The sequence below is a fragment of the Ambystoma mexicanum genome, chromosome 4p, assembly GCF_040938575.1.
Source record: "Ambystoma mexicanum isolate Mex_15411 chromosome 4p, UKY_AmexF1_1, whole genome shotgun sequence".
Lineage (NCBI taxonomy): Eukaryota > Metazoa > Chordata > Amphibia > Caudata > Ambystomatidae > Ambystoma > Ambystoma mexicanum.
In genome coordinates, this window is record NC_090927.1 from 830,478,000 (window position 1) to 830,493,062 (window position 15,063).

Genomic DNA, 15,063 nt, shown 5'->3' on the forward strand with positions numbered 1-15,063 from the left:
CCCAGCAATCTGCTGTGGGGAGAGCTGGATATCAAACAACACTGGCAATGCGTGCTTCCGTCGCCGCTCGCTTCTTCTTCCCCCATGGGCAAGCAAGGTGGGGGGCACAGAGGGAGAGGGGTGCAGGGGAACCAGCTTTGCGGTGATCCAGCCCCCCTGCTCACCTTTCCCCACAAGTTAGTCTTTGTAGGTCCAAAGGGGGAGAGGGAAGCAGAGGGACCAAAAAAGGCCTGAAACGCTTGCTTCCCAGCACTCCCACCAACTGTGGTGTGGCGGTCTGAGCAGAGAAGCTGCATCCCTTACCAGGCAATATGAAGCTGGTGGCACTAGCAGGAAGCAACAACGCAGCGTGGACACGCGATCCAAATGTAGGAAAGCGCACGTCCAGGCGGCATTTATTTCTGCACCCTCATCACGTTGCACTGACTGAGCATGTATTTTCTCTTTTCTCGCTGTCCCGGATCACACGCCCTACTGATTGAAGACCTCTGCCTACAGTATGGTTATTTCTTTAGGGCTAAATACTCAGCGTTATCTTGCTGGCAAGACTACATAGGAGTTTGCATTTTCACTGTATACTAGTAAAGCAACATGCAGGCACTTAGTGAGACAACGCAGGTAATCAAGCAAGTCGCAGGGAAATGAAGGGAGTTGGTCCTATACAGAAAGAAGGAAATAATGGGGCTATGGGGTCAAGAAAGACATCTTGTGGTACAGACTCTGGCCGGTACAGCTCAATGCACTGCCTGGCAGCACTGAGCGGTAAAGTCAGGCACATCTCCCAGTAAAGTTACAGAAATCATACCAAGGGAACTGCATGCCGTCGTAGTGAGCACATTGCTGTTTTAACAGTGAAAGCCGTGTTGCGCAGATAACGGCAGCACTGGTCATTGGGCCGGCTCTCGTCGGATCCGAGATCAGGCACCAGATCGCAGGATCCACCGTCATGCCTGCGCCATGGGCGCACACATTGGCAACCATCATGGACTATTTGTTATTCATTTATCTTCAGAATACTCTTGGAACAACCCCTATTCACACTTTGGTACTTAATTCCCATTTGCGTGACTCTGGTGCCTTCTTATATAACTCAACTAACTACATGTACCACAATGCACCTTGCTACAGCTATCAATTCCTGGCCATTCCCATTCCTCAGCATTGGAACCACAATCCCCAGAAGCCCTAGGGATCAGTGCTGCTTCCACCATCTCAGGACCAGAGAGGGAGGAGGCATAGCAGGAAGTGCTGCTCCAGGTGCTGCCAATTAGCCTGCCTCAGTACAGGGCACAGCGGTATTTAAGCAGCTGCCTGCAGGAGCTCAGTCTCTTGAATCAAGAGTACCCTCAGCCCCTTTTTGCCTTTTGTCTCTTGTCTCGAATTTGTATGCTGTTCCTGCTTTTGTTCCAGTGCTCTTTCTGGGCTTCCTGCCTTGCAGCCTGCTACACCCTGCTGCCTACAGCCCTAGCCTTTTGGGCTTCCTGCCTCACAGCCCGTTACACCCTGCTGCCTACAGCCCTAGCCTTTTGGGCTCCCTGCCTCACAGCCCTGCTCCTCTGGGCTTCCTACCTTGCAGCCTGCTACACCCTGCTGCCTACAGCCCTAGCCTTTTGGGCTCCCTGCCTCACAGCCCTGCTCCTCTGGGCTTCCTGCCTTGCAGCCTGTTACACTCCGCTGCCTACGGCCATAGCCTTCTGGGCTCCCTGCCTCGCTGCTCTGCTCCTCTGAGCTCGCTCCTTGCTGCTCTGCTCCGCTCCCTGCCTTGCAGCCTGCTACTCTCTTCTGCTTTCAGCCCTGACCGTTGGGTCTCTCTGCCTCTACGCCCTGTTCTTTTGGGTTCGCTCCTTGCTGCCCTACTCCTCTGGGCTCTCTGTCTGCCGCCTATTACAGCTCTCAGTCCTGCTCCTCTGGACTCTCTGCCTAGCAGCCTACTACAGTCCTCTGCAATCCACTACAGTTTTTCTGTACCTTGTACCATTGGGTACTGCAGCCCTGCTTCCTTGTTTGCAGCTCCCCTCTTTCCTGGCTGCTGCTCCCTTGCTCTCTTCCTTGTTCTTGATCCCTGTCCTTCTCTCCCTTGACTCCTCTGTCCTCCCCTTTAGTTTACCCATTTCTATTGTACCGTTTCTTCCTTCATTCCCTTCTGCTAGATTTCTCTTAGACTTCCTTGTCCCTGGTTATTTCTGTTCTTGTCTCTGTGTCTTAAGTTGATCCTTTGTACAGAGCTTGACTGTTGGTTTCCGGCAGGCAACCTCTGCCCCTTCCCTTGTCGCGTTTTCTGTTTAACAGACACCCACAGCTGTTCCCAGCCACGAGCAGACAGAGTGGGCCTCTGTAATAGTAATCCCTGCAGAAGGCTGGAGTTTCCAAAGGTCCGTGGAACACTCTTTTTTCCATATCTGCATACACCCCAAGAGGGAATCCAGTTTGTTTGTATCTTTGTATTTCCTGCCCCTTTCTGTTCACAACTACAGTTGCCTACTTTTCTTTCTTGATGAGTTTCCTGCTGTGTGTGTACTTATCTGTCACCTTACATTAACACAGCCACCCAAACCCTACCTGGGGGCCCTTTGCCACTCTTGACAAGAGTGCCATCCTTGACATCCGGCCAGAGTCAGCCGCCGCAAACCCCAAACCCATGCTCAGCGGTGGGTTACTTTTGAGAAAAAAAAAGAAAAGAAAGCGCCTGCACAGAGTAGGGGGGCGGAGCAGCTCATTGCCGACATGAGTGCTCTGATGGCTCCTTCCCCTACGTGTACACAGCAGGACTGATACAGGTCACAGCTGCAGGAAAAGCAAACTAACTTCCTCTGGTGACCCCGTGCAGGGTGCACAGGGTCACCAGAGGAGTTTACAGTCTTCAACCACAACCCTGTTCATTTATGCAACATTGCATGAATAAATAAATACCCCCATTATCACTGAAACTATCCCACACGATGCAGCCACCCAACTGCTTTCAGAGGGGAGCTGCAAGAGCTTTGCCGGTGTGGTTCAAGTAAAACGCTGCTTATGGCGAACAGAAAACAGCAGGTTTTAAAAATAAGGTTGCAGGACAATCCCTCGGTTTAAACCAGGATTTCTCCACAGATCTGCTCTTTCACCATTAGCCAGAGTAATTGCTCTTCTTAATGATGCTTAAAATAATCCTCTGCTTGAGCTCAGATCACAGTGTAGACTAACACTGTTGTGGTGCACAGATGGCTGGTACGGTTTGCTCCCGTGTACAAGTGCGGGTCGGACTGGGCCATAAAATTGTCTCGGGCACCAATGAACAAGTGGCCCATAGTTGTAAATGGCAATTCATTACTTTTCTGACCCTGTTTGAATAGTACCCAAGGGGAAGTTTTTTTAATAAAATGGGATGCAAATTGTGCATTTTAAAGAATATTTACTCAGCAACACTGGTCAAAACTATTATTCACCTAGTGAAATAACATCACCAGTGCCATGGAAGTGGAACTGATATATAGTTTGGAAAAGAAGCAGCATGAAAGAAATTGTGCCGTTTTAAACTATTATTTTGGGCATTTCCTTTGACAGGAGTCAACTGCCAGCTCCGGCCCCTCAAACTCCGCCTCTTTGGGCACTGCCCTCTTCAACTCGGCCCCCCACCTTTTGTGGGACCACCCACCAAATTCTTTCAATTTCCACCACTGGATAAGGGTGAAGATGGCAGTACAACCAGACTTGCTGCTGGCAGCCAAATCTGCCCTGAAATTCTCTCGGCGTGTGCGGCACAGCCATAAACCACTTATGTTTGGGGATACCAACCAAGAAGACACACAAAGATCCGCTGTTGGCGCAACTAAAATCAAGTAGGACAAACAAACCCATGCTGTATTGTTCTCCCGTTCCCCTCCCTTGCCGTGCTCTGAAATACCTCTGTATGAGCGCAATACAAATAAAAATATCATCATCAAATATACCTGTTGCTTCTTTTTTTTTAAATGTACATTTTTTATTGTTTTATTGGTTAAACAAAAATGTCAAACTTTAACATACAAAAAGGTTAGTCCATTCTCACTTTAGGGCATCATTAGGGGTCCTCCTCGTGACACAGATCAGGACACAGTTCATCACCCTCCATTAGCGAGGTGAACATCAATTCCACCAATTTAAGGGCATCCAATGTCTGGCTGACTTTTTCTACCGTCATAAGTCTTTCCCTCCACTCCTCCTCTGTGGCTATATCAAGTTGAGCAATAGTGCCCTCCAGATACTTGCTCCTTATTCGTAAAAGTTTAGGGCAGGAGGGTGTCAAGTGTCTAGTTGTTTCTAAGATTTCAGAGTTTCTACAGAAACGATAACTAGCGTCTTGCAGTGTGATCTGACTTTTTAGAAACTGCACTTCCCTCGATGGCCGGAGGTTAAGCCTGCAATGCATCATTAACTCCCTGTAAATAGTTGAGGGAAATCTTGTTAGGTACGGAGGGGGATGATTCAGTTTTTTCCTTTCCCAAATGATGTTATGACAGCATTTGTTTTGGGCCTTCAGAGAATCAGTTTCAACCAAATCTTGCTCACTGAGGATTTTCTTAGCCTTGTGCGGGTTATTTTTGAGTGTCTCCATTTGAATATTATAATGCAGTAGTAGATCACTGCATTTCTTTTTCCAGGTCTGAAAGAATTTATCTCCCTTATTCACCCTTGGATTTGACAAAATCTCAAAAGGGATTGGCGGGCTGTCTAGTATGCATTTGCGATAGAAAGAGATTTGTCTTCCATAGTACTATCGAAGCCATGGATTGAAGTCTTAGTTCATGTCCAATTGTGGCAACTTGTAAACAATTTGGAAGTCTAAGGATTTTTCGCCAGAAACATGCCTCGAATTGCCCCCATGATTCACACGGCAAATTTAAGAATGACTCTGCTCCGTGGGTCAGGTGAGGCACGACCATCTGCTTGTAAAAGGAGATAATTGGGATCATAGAGTAAGTTCCATATCTCCAGTGCAGGGCTCTCCCCTGGTTTGTAAGTTTGGTTAGTCTTTCCCTGATAAAATTATATTGTGCCTGTTCATTGATATTTTTATTAATTCTGACCCCGAGGTAAGTTTTTGAATCAGCTATTTTCAAGGCCTGATTTTCAACTGTCCAAGTGAAAGGGGTCTTTTTTCCTGGCACCTCAAGCAGATTGCATCATCAGGATCATTGATTAATCTGTGTTGATTTTCATTCTATTTCGATCCAAATAGTTCTTCAATTCAGCAATTCGTCTCTGGAGCCCTATAGCAGTTAGGTCAACGAAGACAACATCGTCTGAATATAGGACCCAGGAAAGCTCGGAGTCTTCCAACTTCGGTGCAAATGCTCGTATTTTTTCCTGAGAATCTTTTATGTCCGCCAGGTATAGGGCAAATAAAAAGGGGGCTAAGGCACAGCCTTGTTTGATGCCCTTAAAAGTCATATCGCCTCCCTTTGAGACAATTATTTGTACTGTTGTATTTGTATAAAGCACTTGTATAGCTTCCAGGAGGTCTTCTGGGCAGTGCAATTTTTTAAAATTTTGCCCACAGGAGGTCTCTGCTGACTTCATCAAAGACCTATTCGAGGTCGATAAATCCTAGAAAAAATGTTCCCTTTTGTTTCCAGTGTGCTTAACTTTAACAAGTTTAAGAGAAATAAGTTGAAAAGGGGTGTCCCAACCCCGGTCATGTAAGCAGTCTGGCGTAAATCCAAGACGCCTGCCTTGATGGCCCAGCTTTTAAAGGTCTCTTAGCAAAATAGAAGAAAAAAGCTTCCCAATGGAAGCTAAGAGGGCAATTGGCCTATAGTCCCTGGGGTTTGTACAATCTCCTTTCTTAAAAATGGGAACTATCAGGGCTTCCTTCCAGGTTTGCGGTATAGTTCTGGTTCTAATGATCTGTTGGAAGAGTGCCAGGATGAAATCAGTCCAGGCTTCCCCATTTTCTTTAAGCATATGGTTAGATATGCCATCTGGGCCAGGAGCTCAATTGTTTGTTTCTTGATGATATGTCGTCTGGTCGATTTCAATAAGCCAGGGGGATGAATTACACTTCTTCTGAGTGGACTTAGGGGCATCATTTGCTTTAAAGAGGGCTGTGTAGTGTTTCACCCAGTCTTCCTTTGAGACTCGATTAGTAATTAAGGCAGACTGGAAATCTTCCCCTTTGTTTATAATTTCCCAGAGGGATCGTGCATTAGGAGGTGCTGATCGCTGCTAGCATTTGTTCAGCATCTGCCTTTGCTCTCCAGATATTTGAGGATTTCAGCCAGTTTTTATACAGTTGTTTAGTTTGCCTCAATCGTTCCTCTTTATCAGGCAGATTACTTCATCTACGTCCTCGGAGATCAGCTCGATGTTTCCTCCTCATCTTCACCAGGTCTATATTATATGCATGTTTCCTTGAAATTGTAGTCATTTTATTCCTGTCCCTCTTCACTTCAAACTCCTTCAGCAACCATCTGTATTCCACTGCATTTTTATTACTTTTGATGTTATTGGCCAGATAACTAATTTGGGAATGGCGGGTGCTTTAATTCATAGCCTATTCCTGCCCCATAATAGTTCTAATGAGCGTGTGTTATGTTGATTACCCTCATTGGTCTTCCACCGAAGTCCCACTTCCAGCGCGCATGGTCACGTTTTTTTCTGTTTCTTAACGGTGAATAATTTTATCCACTTTTAAGTTTCCTGCCACAAAGCAATACTCTATGCACGCACTATTTAGATTACAGAACCAGGTGTCTGCTCCCGGCAGGTCGCCCTGTGTCTGACCATTTAGCATTGTCATTTCTCTAGTGCTCATTTCAGCAATCCAGCTTTTTTCACTGGTTTCAAGGTGTGATCTTCGTTTCAGGTTACCCTTTTTATCCAGGAGCTTTAAATTCAATTCACTGCAAATTAAATCAATTTGTTTTTATCTTCAAACATGGATTTGTCAATAGGTTCCATAATGTCTGCCAGATACTTATCCATTTCGCAGTCATGACTGCTCCAGTATGTATTGATTAAGAGGAGTCTCAGGGCTCCCTCTATTTTTGACCAGTTTTAGCACCTGGACACATGGGTTAGGTGTTCGATGATCCAATATCTGCAGATCTCTATCCTCTTTAATTAGAGTCAAGAGCCCAGCACAAGGCCTACCTACCCTTGGGTCCTTTAATAGCGGGGTTGATGAAAACTTGATATCCCTTCCTAAGAAGTTGCTTTCTCCAGAGTATAAGTGTCCGAAACCCCTGGTATTCCACGAAGCCAAGAGAGATCTTTGCTTGGCTCCATCCTGCAGGCTCTATTGCTTCTTTTTTTCCCCAATCGGATACTCGGCATTCCTGATCCCTTTTCATGGTGTCCCTGCTTTTTATCTCCTGGTCCTGGTTGTTTATCCTTTGGTCTAGAGTTATCAACTGTAAACCTTAGCTTGGTCAGTATACCGTCAAGGGGTTTTCGATGGTCTACCCTTTGGTACCGTTTATCGGACCTGTCGCTACAGGCTGCTTTGGTTCGATGATTTTTACTGGATTGTAGATTTGATGGCTCCCTTTGCAGATACTTAGATGACTCACTCTGCTGGTTTTGCTTTGTGGACAGTACGATCTTGTCTTGTTCGTGAGAAATCCTTAGCCTGGTGCCTTCCATCTGAGACCTCCAAATATCTGAGCCTAAAGCCCAAGTCCAGCAACTTATCCCTTGTTTTCGTTATAAATGCACAATAAAAAATAAACACCTGCCCATGCACAGCGTGGCGCACTCCTTCCTCTGTAATCCTCTTCCTAAGAAAGTAGACGTCCCACGTGAAAACGTCACAACAACGTAACAGAAACACGTCATTAAGCCGTAAAGGCCTTTCAGAAAGTATCGGCAAACTTTTGAACAAACACACAATGCTATCGGGTCTCATAGGGACTTTAAATGCATGATTGATAATGAAAGCACTACAAAGCAGCCGTTTAGCCTTCTCTTCCACACATTGCAAAGGGGTAAATGAGAAAAATCCCCTCCCTGGGGAATGCCAAATCGCACCCCCCCCCCCGCCACGTGCAGGAGAAATAAAAAATAGTTTTGCTAGAAATTGGTACCCAAATGCGTCTGTCTACGTAAAACACATAACCCCATCTGCTGCACATACCAAATCCTCCAGCCAGGAGGATAACTGTTTGCTGTACTGTTCACTGGTACAGTGGAAGTCCCATTGGGAAGGGAGACACGCACTGTGCCCAGCCCCACTCCATAAAACACATCTCCCCGTGCAAATCGCACATCTGCATGAGAAAACCCCAAAACGTACTGAATCCACCTGCACATTACAACCCGCCAAAATACACAATACCCCAGCCCCAATATTGCCTCACCCCTGTGATGCACGTTACATATCCCAAAAATACACTGAAATAACAAAAAAAAAATCCGCCTGCATTTTAAGTAAACCTCACCCCTGGTGCACATTACAAACCACCAAAATACACAGAAAAACCCACTTCCCAATATTGCCGCTCTGCATTAAAGTAACAATCAACATGAGATAACTTTAAGACTTACCAGAAACCAAATAACAATCAACAACACGAAATGTGTTTGCAAAGGAGGAATCACTCCCACAACGCCTTACCTTCCCGCTCGTGCAAGAAAGATGACGAAGTGAACGATTAAACCCACGTGATGCAGAGCAGCCCACGTGATGAAGCGGACGTTGAAACCAACGTGATGCAGAGCAGCCCACGTGATGAAGTGGAGGCGGGCCTTTGTATGGTCCATTTCTCGAATGGGAACTATACATTACACTTTACGAAATGCTCATGTCCAGTTTTCAGGCAGCATCGGGTGAGTGCATGCGATCCAACTCTTGTAGTGAATTTAATATGCGTTTCTTTTACCATCCATCAACTCTTAGACGTTCTCACCCGTTTGTTTTTATGTTTTTAAGAGGAGCCCTTTTGCAACCTCTAGGAATGCACGTTGAAGCTGTAATTCCTTATATTGTACTTATTACTTGTAATTAAATATTGTAATTATGTGATTTTCTGAACATCTAGTTTTGAAATTACACTGGGCAGCCTGTTGTTGGCATTATAGACACAGTAGCTGCTCCGAAGCTCATTTACGGTATGGTTCAGGCTCTGCAATGCTCGCAGACGCAGTAACTGCTGTGCAGCTACTACATAGACCCTGCTCTTGGTGTAAGTGACTTCATATTTAATAATATTTAATAATACCTGCACAGGCTAATGCTCGCAGAGGCAGTGACTGCTGTGCAGCTGCTACACAGACCGTGCTCTGGTGTAAGTGACTATATAATACCTGCGCTGGCTAATGCTCACAGACGCAGTAACTGCTGTGCAGCTACTATACAGACCCTGCTCTGGTGTGACTATATATATATATATATATATATCTATCAAAAAATAATACCTGTGCTGGCTAATGCTTGCAGACACAGTAACTGCTGTGCAGCTACTACACAGACTGTGCTCTGATGTAAGTGACTACAGATATAATAATACCTGCACAGGCTAATGCTCGCAGGTGCAGTAACTGCCGTGCAGCTGCTACACAGACCCTGCTCTGGTGTAAGTGACTACATATATAATAATACCTGCGCAGGATAATGCCCCAGACGCAGTAACTGCTGTGAAGCTTCTACATAGACCCTGCTCTGGTGTAAGTGACTTTCACAAGGTGTTTGTGTAGGGGTGATGGAGGTCTTTCTGTGAATTGTTTGCTGATTCTTGTGGCGTAGTAGCTTTTTTTTTGCTTTGAGGACTGTTGTTTTGTACAGTTTGAGTTGTCTTTTTGGTATTTTATTTAGTCTTGTCTGATGTATTGTTCTCTCTGTTTTGTTTCCATTTTGCAGTTGTTTTTTGGCGTTTCTTCAGTTCTTCTGTGAACCATTTTGTTGCCAGTTTTATGGTGTTGTTTTTGAATGTTTTAGCTGGTGCTAATTGGTCAATGGCCTTGGTGATCCAATTGTTGTGTGTCTTCTTTTGTATCTGTTTGTATCGGTGGGATCTCTTTCACCTAGGTTGTCGTGGTGGGTTGATAGCATGGCTGCCTCGTCTGCTAGTTGGTTGCAAAGTTGGGGTTGTAAGAAGATGGTCTGTAGATCACTAGGAATATTATTTTGGATTGGTCGTTGAGTTCTATCTTGATTAGGAGGGATTCATAGTCTTCCGCTTTGGTTGTGATGATTCGAGATGCTCAGGCATGTTTTTGTGTATAATTGCGATTCCACCTCCTCTCCGGTTTTCTCTGTTGGCGTGTATTAATTTATAATTGTCGGGTATTGCTTTGTTCGTGATGGCTTTATGTGATAGGATATGATATGATAGGTTATGTATAACGCTCTTAATACCCAGAGGTTTCTAAGCGCAGATCCGCGGATCAAACCTGTGTGGCTCTGTGTCGTCTTGCTTCCAAGAAGAGCACGCTGCCGCTGAGCTATCCTCCCGAGACAATAGTTGTCTGATAGCCAGGTCTCTGTAAGGAAGAGCACGTCTGTGCCTCCTTCGCTTAGGAGGTCATTGGTTTCTTTTGAGTGTTTTGCCATGGATCTAATGTTGAGGAGGCTTCAGTGTAGTTTGCTGGATTTCCCTTTTGTGTTGTTGTTAGTATTGCTTGTTCTGACCGGTGTGTTGGTTGGATTTCCATTCCAGGTGGGTTTTTCCCAGTTGAGTCTTTTGGGTGGGGTGGTTCTTTGTTGGTCAGTCTCTTTGTCGAGTAGGCTGATAAGGTTTATGGTGGGGTTGGTTTGTTTCCAGGTGATAATAGGGTAGCTACCCCTCTGTTGTTCCAGTCTTGGTGATATAGGGGGTGTAGATTGAGTGTGATGGTTTCCAATTAGTTCCTTGTTGTGGTATTGTCCATGGTGGAGACCGGGTTGGGATGGTTTATTAGTTGTCATCTGTTTGGTGTCCTGGTTGGGTCTGTATTCGTGAAGCTTGTTGGCTGTCGGTTTGTTGTTGCTGTGCTCTTTTTGTCTACCACGTTGTCGTATATGGACAGGTAGCGAGAATTGTAGTCTGTCTTTGCTTTGTTATTTGTATGTCTCCTTGGGCCATCTCAGATGTTTGTCAAGTTTTTTGGGGTTGTGGGATCATGCTGGTCCGTGCCTTCCTGAGTGGTTTGGGATTTCTTATTATTTCTGTTGTCTTTTCTGGCTTCTTTGTCTTTCTTGTGGCGAGGCATGATGTGTGGGTTGTGTTCTTTAGTGGGCGTCCTCTTTCGATTGGTGTTTTTCATGGTCTTTTGGGTTTAGTCTTTGCTGTTTGTGGCTTGTTGTCGCTTGTATTTGGTAGGTTGTGGGCAGTTGATGGAACTTTGTGGTTCTGTTTGTTTATTGCTTCTTCTTTCTTTTTTGGATCCTTTTCTTTTCTTTTTTTTTATCCTTGAGGAACTTTTCGTTATGGTTGTTGATTATTGGATTTTGCACAAAGCAAACATGAATACTGTCTGAAGGAGTGCATGTGAATACTGGCATATATTGGTGCAGTCATGTTAGGGAGAATTCTCATTTCTGTGCGAATTCCCTTCAACCTTAGAGACCCCCAGCTCTTTTTTACTTTTTAATTTTAACCCTGGAGTGAGTGAGACCCTTTTCCCACTGCATCATGTGTTTTGACCTTTTGGATTATGTGTTTTCACTGTTTTGGGAGTCTGACAAACTCCATATGCATCTACTTTTTGTATGGTGACGCACATCACCTTTCATTGCAGTGTCACTGAGAAATCCTTTTGATTTCTCATAAGGTTTAAAATACTTTGTCTTGTGTTAACTACTGTTCCCAAGAATAGTAAAGTGAAAATGACTTTACTTACCTTTTCTCTTTGTGGGTCCAGCACACACCATTTTATGTGGAGTGCTGGGGGGTTACCTAGTAGCCCCTTATCCTACATTCTCATGTAACATTTGTATACTGCCCTCCCTACTTTTAAATGACTAGTGGCAGTGGTTTCATTTTTCCTACCATTGTGCTTTTCTACCGCAGGCTAAACCCTCAGCTGCAGTATAGCACCCAGGGGTGACCATTTTATCAAAATGGCCCCTGTCTTCGTTTTTTGCCATTTTCTGTTGCTGTGCATGAATGGGAGAAACCTGCTTAAAAGGCGAGGGTTTTGGGACTAGAGGCAGAGTCGACCACTGGGAGAAACACCTGACGAAGAAACCGTGAACAAAGCTTGCTGCATCCTCCTGGACCTTTGAATTGCCCGGTGAAGCCCTGCAGCTATGCTGGAACTCCCTTTTCAGACAGAGAAGCTCCGGAATGGACGACTTCTCCCCTTGGGGTTAGTCGGATCAACTAACCCAGAGACTAATTCCACTGGACCATCTTCCCTGTCTGGCTGTACTTCTTCATTGCTGCAAGAACCAAGTGCCAGGGGTCGAGTAATCCGTAGTCGAGTGAACCATCTGAAATTCGGCTTGAAGCTCCAGGAGTCTCCTAAGGACCCTCCAGAAGCAGGAAGACCAGAGCTAGAGTCCCTCACCAGACTCAAGGAGTGAAGGAAGCCCAACTGGTACCAGAGATCTGCAACCATGCTGTTTACTAAGCGCTGAAACCACAAAGTGACACTGAACCAAAAAGAGCCCGTAGCTGCCAACGACCTCCGAAGTACCACCGCAGGAGCCCTACAGATGTCCTCCCTCTTGTCCCCTTGACTGAGGCTCAGGAACACGGGGTCTGCAATGCTGTAGCAAGAAAGTAGCCAGCTGGACCACTCTTCAAACCAGAGGTACTGTTTAGATTTAGGGTACTTACCTCACTGTCTTGTAGTCTTGCTTTTCTCAGTTGGGAATTGCAGTGGCTTACTTTTAGAGTTGATTCCAACTCTGTTTACACAGCTTGTGACCCTACAAGTGATTTTCTAACAAACTCTCTAACTTTGTGCAAGACCTTTGATTCTAAGACGTGCCTCAGCTCCATAGACTGTTTGTTTCAAATTGACTTTGCCTGTCCTGGGTCCCTGCAGACTCTTCTAGCCCACTGACTTTGATATGGTTTGTCCCTCATAGGTGGTAACTTGTTTTAGACTGTTACTGCTGGGAAAGGTTTGTCTAGATTTCATTGGAAGATTTAGTTGTCCTCACATATACAGAGAACCTGTTTAACCTTTTTCCTTCCTTGAACCTTTCCTTTCTGCAACCTCAAGTCACCCAGGGTGTAGCAATTGTGTATGAAGCCTATCCAAAGATTATCCACTAACTTGCTCTGATTCTGAAAAGTAATTTTAAAGTATATTTACATTGTTACATGAATTGCATTTCTAAAGAACGCTTATTTTTAAAAAAAACTATGTTAATTAAATAAATAACTATTTATAACTGAAACCTTGAGTGTAAGGGTTACTTGGCTACTTGTATTTACAGATTTCATTTCTACAGCATTACAGCTCACAGTTATCCCTCTTGAGATAGGCCTGGCTGCTCAGTCACACTGCCAACCTGTGTAGTTCAGACCTATACCAAAAGGTGGGCTTACCTAATACCAAGCAGATAAGTGTTGTGTAGTCTCACCCAGTGGGACTACACCAATTCTTACCTAACAAGTCAGCATGGAAACGTATTGATTGTGAGGGTGCTGGGTCCCTGCTTTTGACTGGGATGGCAAAGGATTCTCACCCGGGGATGCATGCTATGTTTAGGCCTCTTTCTTCCACTTTCGCCCAACATAGTCTCAGGCTTTATCCATGCCATATTGGGGATTGTGAGGGTGATGGGTGCATGCTTTTGACTGGGATGGCTAAGGATTCTCACGGGTGCATGCTATGTTTAGGCCTGTGGCTTCCACTTTTGGCCCAACGTAGTCTCAAGCTTTACCCTTGCCACATTGGGGGATCATTCAGCATAAGTGCAACTAAGTAAAAGCAGAATGACAATCTGTTTTGGTCTGCATATCTTCCTACAAACACTGATGTTCTGAAGTAATCCGTAAGTCATCCCCAAATCATCAAGAACAAACATGTTTCATGGCAATGCTCTTGACGTAATCAGCAGGTCATCCCAGAATCATCCCCAAATCATCAGGGACAAACGTGCAAACTCTTGAAGTGATCAGTAGGTCACCCTAAAAGCATCAGGATCAAGAGTTTTCTAAAATGGGGATGATGATGGCATATTCATTAAGCCATCCTAAGCTCATCCCCAAATCATCACCCACCATTCTGAGATATTTGCTGATGACTTTAACAGCGTGATGACATCTGATGATATGGGAATGAATTCTAGTGTAGTTCGATGATCATCAGATGACCCCAGGATGGTCTCTAAAGTCATCCTTTTAGACCAGGGAGCCAAGACATTGCCAGGAATAATTTAAAAAAAATGAATCGCACTAGATTCTTCCCCGACAAATAGCAAAATAATATATTCATACATATAAATGTTCCAACTGTGCTTGAAAATTAAACAAGGAACTATTTGACACTCATCTTTTAGCACATTCTACAAAGAAAAAAGCCACACTGCTGTGGCTGTGGTTGTGCCCGTGGGCTAACGTACCAGTGAGAGGGCAAAGGGAACTAATATTAACACAAGGTACTGGTACGTGTGTAGGTTGGCCTATAGGAAGGTGTGAATGAATTAAAGTCCTACCACTGGTCCAAACCTATGTGCCCCATTTGGGGTAATTCCATCTACATATAATTGGTATCCATCATAATGCAAAACATCAAGGAAAGTCATACAAATTTATATAAATTAGAGACAAGACTTTATGTTGAAAAATCCGTGCAAAAAGTGAAATAAACGCCCTAAACCATGAGGGCAAATACAATCAATAAAACATTTTTGGGGTTACATACATATAAAATTCCTTCTAATCATATATTGAAAAATCAGAATGCAGAATTACTAAACAGAAATTATGAATTTTAGTTAAAAAAGGGAAGAAGAAAAATGGAAAAATCAATGAAGCATAATGAGAAATAAAGAAAGTATTTCTCACAATGTAGTAACATCAACACAGGAAAAAGATAACAAATACTTTTTTCAATATTGTATGGTCATGTTAAGTACCAATGAACCCCCAGTGTGAATATTTGTTAATACAACAATGGGGTGGGGTCTGCCAACGTATGAGGGGGAAAAAGAGAACAATGCTAATGTGA

General features: G+C 44.4%; 1 protein-coding gene across 3 annotated transcripts in view; it reads left to right on the forward strand.

The window, feature by feature from the left end:
* Window positions 1-8,686: 8,686 nt before the first annotated feature.
* Window positions 8,687-15,063, forward strand: part of FBXL4 (F-box and leucine rich repeat protein 4) — a 597,180-nt gene continuing 590,803 nt past the window's right edge. For 2 of the 3 annotated variants that reach the window (XM_069606409.1, XM_069606408.1), the window contains exon 1: window positions 8,687-8,784. The gene's annotated coding sequence lies outside the window, so the exon portion shown is untranslated. The remainder of the gene's footprint in view (window positions 8,785-15,063) is intronic. The other variant, XM_069606410.1, reaches the window with a different exon arrangement.